Source organism: Galeopterus variegatus, unplaced genomic scaffold (genome assembly GCF_000696425.1).
Source record: "Galeopterus variegatus unplaced genomic scaffold, G_variegatus-3.0.2 Scaffold1169, whole genome shotgun sequence".
Taxonomy (NCBI): domain Eukaryota; kingdom Metazoa; phylum Chordata; class Mammalia; order Dermoptera; family Cynocephalidae; genus Galeopterus; species Galeopterus variegatus.
Window position 1 is genome coordinate 367,135 of NW_007727280.1, and position 7,429 is coordinate 374,563.

The 7,429-nt window shown below is 37.1% G+C and overlaps 1 protein-coding gene across 2 annotated transcripts in view; it reads left to right on the forward strand.

The window, feature by feature from the left end:
* Positions 1-7,429, forward strand: part of ATL2 (atlastin GTPase 2) — a 63,264-nt gene that overhangs the window by 723 nt on the left and 55,112 nt on the right. The window lies entirely within an intron of this gene.

The following is a 7,429-nucleotide window of genomic DNA, read 5'->3' on the forward strand; positions in this document are numbered from 1 at the left end:
GTCCGCCCCGACCTGAGGGGGGGGCCTTGAGCTGGGGCCGCAGGCCTGGGGCGCGGGGAGGTCGGCGGCAGCGCCTCTCGGTCCCGGCGAGCTGCGGCCGCGGCGGGGCGACCCGTCACTTGGCCGGCACTCGCTGCCCTCTGTTCTTCGCGCGGACAGGGAGGAAGCGGTGGCCGTGGCGTGATGGGCTCCGCGGAGGAGGAGGAGGACGCGAGGGCAGCGGACACCTCGCTGCCAGGTCGGAACGCTGTCCAGACACCCTTCCTGGAGGGAAGCGCAGGCCGGGGCTGTGACCCGGGACTCGCATCCCGGGGGTCCTCGGCCCCGAGCTCATTCTGCGAGTGAATAGGTTTGCAAGTCCAGATTTGGGGGTCAAACTGGGGTTATGAGCCGTTTACTAGTCACTCGGATGGTAGTAAAGCCTGTTTAGACTGAAAGTGTCTGTGGTGTGAAGTCACCCGATCCTTCGCTCCCCGGTTTTGCTGAATGTGAGCTCCTACTGTACGTGTACCAGGAGCGCCCCTGCCCCCTCGAAGACGCAGTTGCGTTGGCAGCACAGTGTTGTGTGTCCCTCACACTCACAACACCCCTATTTTTAGGAGTTTAGTATTTGATCTTTCACTGTGGTGTGAAATGAACACATGAAATCCTGATTGAGAATTTTGATGGTACTTAAAGGCATAAAGTTTTTTCAGAGGCTTATAAATAATGAAAGCCTACAGTTAGGTAAGTACAGCCAAGATGAGTTTATTAAATACAGTAAATATGAGCTTGTGTTTTCAGATTTCTGTTTTTACAGTCTGATAAAAGTTTCGCTGGGTGAAATTTAAAACATTTTGATAAAATGTAACTCCAAGGACTCACTTTAATAGAAAAGTTTATCTGAAATATTCTTCATTCATGGTGGCCTTTGGACATATGTCGGAGGTGAGGATAAACTGAAGTTTTGCTAAGGGGAAAAGAAAAGGAAATAATGCTTATTTTATTATTGCCTGCCAACCAAAGCACTTGACAGAACCGTTTACAAGGGTAGCACTCTATAGAAAAAAATTCTGCCAAAGAGAGGCTTTGCCTTAGATTTCTGCTGGTTGGATTTCTCAAGTAATTAGTTGCTTTGGAATGCTGCTGGATTAATTTAGCTCTTTTTGGACCCTAGGGGAGGGGTGTGTGTGTGTGTGTGTGTGTGTGTGTGTGTGTGTTAATCGTTTTAGATGTAGTTTCAAAGTGTTTTATGTACTTGCCTTATTAGGACAAACATAAATTTATGACTCAGTCATGATTATCAACGTTGTTTTTATGCCGTGGTACATTGAGAAGAGATGAGACTCTTGAGACTGTTGATAAATAGGGCCCACTGTTTATTAAATGCTCTTGTCTGCCAGTTATGGAGTTTTGCCCCCGCCCCCCCTTTTTTGTGGTGGTGAGGGAGAGATCTTCCACTTGATAGCCATTCCTATCAAATGACTGCCCAAAACATCCCCAGTACGTGCTAATTTGCTCTGAATCACCCATTACTGCATTAAAACCCAAATAAACTTGTTAGGATTTGTGTTTAAAGTAAGAACAGTCTGTGAATGAATAGGGACTCACCTGTTTTTGACTGTGTAGAAACTCTGTCTCCCTCTGCTTTCTGGAGAAGTAAAGTTGAAGAGCTGAGTTGGGGTGAGTCAGGTGTCACTTAAGTAGTTAGTTCTAGGATGATGCTTTGTGTCTCAGGCAAAACGCGTACTCTTTTTAGAAATGTAATATCTTTGTAAAACAAATAGCACTCATTTTATTGACATTGTAGGTTGATAGGATTCTGTAGATTTGATTAAATCTATTTAGTAAAGTGTTTTACATTTCTTTGAAATTCTTTATTTTGGGGCAAAGGAGCTGCCTTACAGTAAAGAGATATTTATTATAAGGAAAATAAACCTTGAGTGAAAATGAGATTCAGGCCTTAAGTCAAGGAAACATAGGTATATTTCAGGATTCGTTATTTTGCAACTGTGTTGTAACTTTAGGATAAAGTTTTTGAATATTCACAGATAAAAGTAACTTCCTTGAAGTTGTTAGACCTTTTCAAAAATTGTGCTTTTTTCCAAAGTTGGCATTAGGCAACAGGAAGACTGATTGTCTGTTAGTTTGATGATCCTAGAGTTCAAGATAGTATTTTAAAACTGTGGGACTTAGTAGCAAGATGCATTTTTAAAAATTGGAAGACCTGTTTGACACACAATTGTAGGCAAAACTGTTTGGCAGGCTCTCAAAGTTAAGAGCCAAAAATATAAGGGATAGTAGAAGTTAAAGTTTTTTTGGTAATGGTGCTTTACTGCTTTCCAGAATTACAGTTTTCTCTGGGGTGAGTGTAGGGACACAGCTTTCTTTCCTCTTTCGTTTTCTATTCTTTTCTTCTGATTTTATAGCTATTTTGAGTTGTCAAAGTCCAGGTGTGTTATTTACTTTCTATAGAATTTGGGCATTATTTACTTCAAGAAGGTAGAATAACTGAACTTGATCCCACAATGAATTCATTACTCAAGTAAGCTTCTTCCTATCCTTTATCCTCGCTACCCCGTGATACAGAAGAACAGTTGAGGGCTTTCTCTATAGTTTTAAAAATGGATAGATAGCCAGAAGAAAACACCAACCTGAAAATACGATGGCAGTAGGATAATACTTGATACTTTGCACTTTAAACATCTTGTTTTGATTTTATTTCTTAAAACCTTCCTGTGAGGGAATTAAGTTATTATTCCCATTGGAGGGAGTCAGTGTGATTTGTCCGTGGTCACAAAAACTATTGAGGCACTTACTGTTCCTCACCAGACTTGGAAGAGGGTTCGGGCCCTTCTTCATTGGAAATTATATATAATTAGAGATAACTGGGTAGAACTTTGCTGAATGAGTGAAGTTTGAAATCATGCTTATGAGGGAAGGAGAAGATGGGGAAGATACAAAAGTGAAGATAAGGCAAGTCACTAAGTGGAGTGAGAAAGTTTAAAGTAGGAAGGGAGTATGTAGATATTATAGAAAGAAGTAGAACAGCTGGGGGAGGAAGTAGAGCAATTCTGCTTGTTACGGACATTGAGAAGAATGAAGTGTTTGGAAATGTAAATGGTTTTTAAAGTTATTAGTGAACATATCTGTATGTACTTGGGTGTACACACATATTGCTAAACTTGGATAGAGTTTTGTAAAAATTTATATGTATAAGTAGCCACCTTCACCATCTACTCTGGCATAAATGGCTGTGTGGTAAGTGGTTTTGTGTTTGCTTTTTTTTGGCAGTTGGCCGGTAAGGGGATCCGAACCCATGACCTTGGTGTTACAACACCGCTCTGCCCTCACCAACTGAGGGTAATTGGTTTTATGGGCAGATGATAGCTACTAGAAACAACATTTAAGTCATGAAAGACTAATTTATACATCCTGTATTTTCCAAAGGAGATAATATGCACTTTTTTTTTTTTTTGACTGGTAAGGGGATTGCAACCCTCGGCACGGTCTGGTCTGCACCATGCTCAGCCAGTGAGCACACTGGCCATCCCTATACAGGATCCAAACCCACGGCCTCGGTGCTACTAGCGCCGCACTCTCCCGAGTGAGCCACGGGGCTGGCCCATAATATGCACTTTTGATTAACTTTGGATTTAGTCTTCTGGCCAGTACAAGCAATATCTAGGGGATTCTTTTGCTAACCTATCAGCTTAATAAAAATTATTCACAGAACTTACATTTCTGTGATTGGCACCAAAATAACCAGTTAGTGGCTAGCTAGATATCCTGCTAGCCAGTAACTCTAATAACATGTTGGAGAAATTATGTAATTGATGAAAAATGCTTATCTATGATCTGTAGTACATTTTATCTTTTATTGCAAAATGCTGTGATTGTGGTGGCAATATTTCTTTAATCATAGAGAAGGAATATAGTGTAGTGGGAAAAGAGTGAGAAACCAAAAGCTGAGTGACTTCACTTTAGTTCCCTGAGCCTTGAAGCCCCCATATTCAGTAGTGATAATAATCCCATAACAAGGCTGTTGTGGGAAACAGATGACAGTGTAAAGCTGTGTGTAAGACACAGTAACATATATATGAGAATGTGTCAATTTGACTACTTGTGCTATTATATATAATGTGTATATTTACAATCAAAAGTTGTGATTTTTTTTTTTTTCCCGTAATATGAATAGAGGGTAGTGGGGCAAGTTTTTAATTAACTTTATCTGTAAAATGCTGATAAGATGTTCATGGTAGGGTTATTGTGAGTATTAAATGTGATAAAAGTGCTTAACTCTCTATTGGAGGTAGTTATTACTATAATGTGTGTGTGGTTATTTAAGATGCTTTGAACTAAACATTAATTTTTAAAATGGGTGACTTGAAAGACCTTCCTTCAGTTTAAAAAATAAGATATAAATATACATGTTTCCTAGCTACCTTCATTTCAATAAACACACATTTTAGAGAATCACTTAACCATGTGGTGAAGTAGTCTTCTGGAATTATTTCAATTACAGGATTCAATATCAGTTGATTTCTTTATTTAAGGTCATGGCAGTTTCCAAGTATAGGGCATTGGCTTTTCAAGCAGTAAATCTGCAAAATCTAACTTGGATCTGTTATGCATGGTAATTCCTAAAGAAATGATTGACTTGAAACCACACTAACAGTGAATCCAATAACCCCCCCTTCATTTAATTCATTATACTAGAGTCATTGATAATAATTAAAACTAGAGCCTTAACATTTTAACTAGATTTTTGAGTTCTGTAAACTTCCTATGATCTTTGGAATGGACTTAGAAAGGAGACTGTAATTTTAATATGAAGTCTGTAATGTTTATCTGTAACATTTTTTCCTTCTTAGTGGTTAATATCCTAGAAAATTTACAGGTTTTTATTATTATTATTTTTAAAGAGTTAATATCTATAAAGACACTTTAGAAACTCTGAAGTCTTTTATAAAGAAACTCTTTAAAGGGGGACACTAAATTGGTACACTAAGTGAGCTGTTTTCATATTTGAGTGAATGGATTTATGAGATATCAAAAGTTGGAGTACGTTTACTTTTATCAAATTGGGGGGTTAATGTTTGAATGACAAATCAGAGAGAAGTTTTGACAGGAAAATCACCCTTTTTCTTACATCTTTTGGAAAACATTTATTAATAAAATCTTCAGAAATTGCCATTTCCTTTTCATGAGCACTTTAATTTTTTAAGTTGATGTGACAATATGAACTGGCTATGTGGAGTTTTTGTTTAGAGTTGAGAAGCTTCTTACTGCAGGAAAAATGGCAGTGCATTTGGATGTTGTTTCTCAAAAAATAGCTAAATTCTGAAATAGACGTTACTAGGGAGGTTAAATGATGTAGCTTATGCCAAATGTCTTGTTACAGTTGGATATTAAGATAGAAATTTGTTGTCTTAAATTACAGCTAAACTTGTTAATTGAATAGGGCTTTCGATAACAGCTCTTAAGCAAGTACATGAAATATGGTATTTCATATGTTGTCCTAAAGGTTTAATTTTTTTTGAATTTCAAAAGCAGTACGTCTTGGTAGGCACTTTGGAAGATACAAATGCATAAAAAAGAAGAAATAAAAATCAGCAACTAGTGGTAGCCACTGCTAACATTTTAGTATATATCTTTGAGTATACATCCTTTTTTAAATGCATAATTTAATTTTTCTTAAATTGGGATCTCATTGTAACTTTTGTAACCTGCTTTTTCATTTCTTATATTTCCCCATGTGATTAAATAATCTCTACAATGTGATTTTTTTTTTTTTTAAATGGCGGTGTAGTACTTCTTGACTAATCCCCCTTTGGATAATATTGAGTTATTTCTTGTGAATAATGTTGGCTAAACATCTTTGTAGATAAATCTTGGCCTTATCCTAAAGTTCTTAAAAGTAGATTACTGGATCAAATGGCTTGTTTGTTTTCAAGATTGAAGCCACACACGGTGGCTTCACACACATCCATTCTCAAAGGTTGTACTAATTTACTCACTTTCCATTAGGGTTAGGTTTGTGCTTGTTTACAAATAAATACCTTTGTTCAAAGTGGGGGTTGTTAATTAAAGATAAATGCCAACACAGGTAAAAATGGGCATCTTACTGTTTTAATTTGCATTTCTTTGATTATAGTTGATGTTGACATATTAGTATGGTAATTGAAAATGAGTTCTTTTTATTAATTGCTTTTTTGCATTTTTTAAATCAATCCTCAGTGTTTTTCCTGTTTTGTAAACTCCCTGAAATTATTTTTTGTATCTGCTTTTTAATTTTGTATTATTATTATTTTTGATGAGAATAGTATGTGTGTTTTTAAAAACTTAATGGTTTCTTTCATATGAGTATTTTTCAGTTGGCTGGTGTGGGGATCTGAACCGTTGACATTGGTATTATAACACTGTGGTCTAACTAACTGAACTAACCTGCCAGTCCCTTCATGTGAATGTTTTTTAAAAATGAATTGGCAACATTTGAACTTGGTGCTAGTCTCTTAGTCTTTATATGCTATTGGTGGCTATTGGAGTACTTTTTTTTTTACTCTCTTCTCTTGAGGGTAAGGGAGAACATGAAGGGGCTGGGATTAGTTTTCTTTTGGGAGTAAAGAAAGGGGAGTAGGAAATAGAGGACCATAATTAAAGAACTAGCTTTTTTCCCTTGGTGTTATCAGTTGACACATCGTGTACCTACCCTATAAAAGGGCTTTTCAATTGCTTGTAGTGAATAACTCCATTAAAAAGTGTAGAGAGATCCCTGTTTAGGTTTTCATGTAGATGGGAGATCAGAGAAACCTTATCCATATTTGTGAGTTAAGTTTATCATTGAGTTTATAAGTTCAGAAGGAGAAATTAACTGTGCGCTCATATTGTTGAGGAAAATTTCATGGAGGAGGGTGGGCTTTCTTAGGCTTTGAAGAACGAGTGGATCTTAGAGAGCAAAGTGTAGGATATGCCACTTACTTGAAGATAAAAAGATCGGCAGCATTTTGATAACCTTTTTTACAAAATAACTTAAGCACTTGTCCCTGATTTCTAAGAATTTTCAAATATAAAAGAGATGCTTAAAAAGTATTTAGAAGTCATTAGATAAAGGCAACTGAAAGACTAGATGGTGTTGAGAGCATGTTCAATGAAAAAGGAATATGGGCTGTTTTCCTGTAGCCAAGTAGAGCAAAGAATTCGTTTAACTAACTTGATTCCTGGAAAAACTGTCTGAGTGGCCCAAAATGAAGTTTAAAAACTGTACAGATGTGTTCTCCCATCCCCCTGTTTTTAAGCATATGCATTTATTTACCACACAATCCTGACGTGGTCTCTAAAATTGCCTAGTTAGGGAAGGAACGAAAGGAAAGTATAGTGGGAAGCTCTGACTTTCTTTTTTTTTTTTTTTTTTTTTTTTTTTTTTTTTTTTTTTTCCGTCTCCGGCAAC